The sequence below is a fragment of the Galeopterus variegatus genome, unplaced genomic scaffold (genome assembly GCF_000696425.1).
Source record: "Galeopterus variegatus unplaced genomic scaffold, G_variegatus-3.0.2 Scaffold5609, whole genome shotgun sequence".
Classification (NCBI taxonomy): Eukaryota; Metazoa; Chordata; class Mammalia; order Dermoptera; family Cynocephalidae; genus Galeopterus; species Galeopterus variegatus.
This window is the reverse complement of record NW_007731720.1, coordinates 102234-104563: the sequence shown is the minus strand read 5'-3', so window position 1 is coordinate 104563 and position 2330 is coordinate 102234. Positions and strand designations below refer to the sequence as shown.

The following is a 2330-nucleotide window of genomic DNA, read 5'->3' as shown; positions in this document are numbered from 1 at the left end:
GGTTGCGATCCCGTTACTGGTCAGTAAAAAAGACAAAAAGGAAAAAAAAAAAAAGAAATTAAAACTGAGAAACTTAAAAATATATATGCATTGAAAAATGCCAGCTACAAATCTATTAATATGAACACAGATAGCATATTTTTATTTTAAAAAGTCACTACTTAAAAAAAAATTAAGGAGGGATGCTAATGATTTGCAGCGCTCTCCAGTGTCAGGGTGGGTAGGGGACAGTGGGGTGGCCTCGTGCTTCTGTGTCCTGTCTGCTGTTGTGTCACACCACAGAGCCGCCAGGCAGCAGGCGTGGAAAAGGCAAACAACATCTTAGGATTATCACTAGAACAGTTTCAACCTTGCAGGTCCCCCGAAAGCATCCTGGGGACCCCCGAGGATTCCTGGGCCACACCTTGATAACCGCTGGTTTAAATTAGGAGAGATTCTCTGTCATGGTGAATGAGAGTGGGTTTTTTGTGCTTTGTTTGTTTAAATCTTTATTTCTTTTATTTTAAAATTTTGTCTCTTTTTTTTTTTTTTACGTGACCGGTAAGGGGATCGCAACCCTTGGTGTGGTGTTGTCCACACCGCACTCAGCCAGTGAGCGCACCGGCCATTCCTATATGGGATCTGAACCTGCGGCGGGAGCGTCGCTGCGCTCCCAGCGCCGCACTCTCCCGAGTGCGCCACAGGCTCGGCCCGTTATTTTAAATTTTTAATTTTAAAATTTAGTTTACTGTAGAAAGGTTCATACGTTCAGGATTCAGAATTCAGATGGGGTCGAAGTTTCTGGCAGCTCCAGCCCCCACGTCCTGTCTCCAGAGGCTGCCACTGGTACTGGCTTTCATGAAGCCCTTCCAGGGCTGCTCCCTGGGACATATTTCTGTCTTTTTCTTTTTCTCCCTTCCCCGCCCCCCTTTTTTTCCAGTACACAAATGGCAAGGCACAGGCTGGCAGGTCACAGCGTGCCTTGCAGGGAGCCCTCCAGAGCAGCGCATGGGGCCCTCGTTGTGTGGCTGTCCCCTGTAGGTAGACACGGACAGTACACTTAACCTTTTTTTGCTATTATGAAAACAATGCTGTAGTGAGACACCCGGCCTGTACATCACCCTGCATATGTGAGTAGGAGAGATTCCTGGAAGCAGAATATTCATTTGACTGGATATTGCAAAATTGCCCTCCAGACTACTCTCCAGGTAGGGAGATGCTGTCCCCAGGGCCCCTGCCCCGTGCCTCTTTGCCAGTCTATTGGGGAAACTGGTTTCTCAGAGCAATTTCAGTTTATGTTTCTCTCAGTATAAGGGAAGGTGAATCACCTTTTCATATGTTTAAGAGCTAATTGTCCGGCCGGCCCGGTGGCGCACTCGGTAGAGTGCGGCGCTTGGGAGCGCAGCGGCGCTCCCGCCNACGACACTGAGGGTTGCGATCCCGTTACCGGTCACGAAAAAAGACAAAAAAAAAAAAAGAGCTATTTGTTTTTGCTTTTCTGAACTGTCCGTATCTTTTGCTTGTTTTTCTACTGGGCTGTTTATCAATGTTGGAGCAGTTAGTTCTCTGTGAGTTGTGCTGAAATATTTTTTCCCAGGTTGTCGTTTATCATTTATCTTTGACTAGTTGGGAAAGCTGGGCCGTGCAGACCCTTGTTTTCAGTGTGCTCCGTCTTCTTCATTGTGTCTCACGTCTCGCCTGGGAAGGCCGTGTCCCGTCCTGAAGCTTCGTGTCCTCGCCTGTGGCCTCTTTTGCTACTTTAGTGCTTTCGTTGTCTACAGTCAAGTTTTTGGTCCACTTTGAATTTATTTTGGGAAGGTGTGAGGTACGGAGCCAACACTATCTTTTCCTAGGTACATATCCGGGTGTCCCAGCATTGTTTGCTGAATAATTTCTCTCTTCCTCTCCAATTAAAAATAGTGCCACCCTGATCACAATTGGGTCTGGGCCTATTTCTGTACATTCTGGGTTTTTCCACAGCTCTGCCATCTCTGTTCATGACATAACTTTGAAAATGACTGTGGCCCTATCATGTTTTCTTATGAGGCAGGGCTGGTCTCCCTGGGCATCCCCGCTTTTCACAGTTTTCTTGGCTGTTTGGCTTAGTTTTCCTTATAAATCTCAGACTAAGCTTGTCTTGCTTTCTCTAAAATCTTTGTTTGGGCGGGGTGGGAATCACATTATGTTTGTGGATTATTTTATTTTACTTTTTTATCCCCCACCCTATACATTATTTTAGGAAGAATTGATTCTCTCTCTCTCTGTATAAATTGTGGTAAAATATACATAACAAACTCTACCATTTTAACCGTCCTAAGTGTGCGGTTCGGTGGCATTAAGCACACTCACAC

The 2330-nt window shown here is 45.8% G+C and overlaps 1 protein-coding gene across 1 annotated transcript in view; it reads left to right on the top strand.

Annotated features, from left to right (window-relative positions):
- Nucleotides 1-2330, top strand: part of LOC103605135 — a 37937-nt gene that overhangs the window by 33613 nt on the left and 1994 nt on the right. The window lies entirely within an intron of this gene.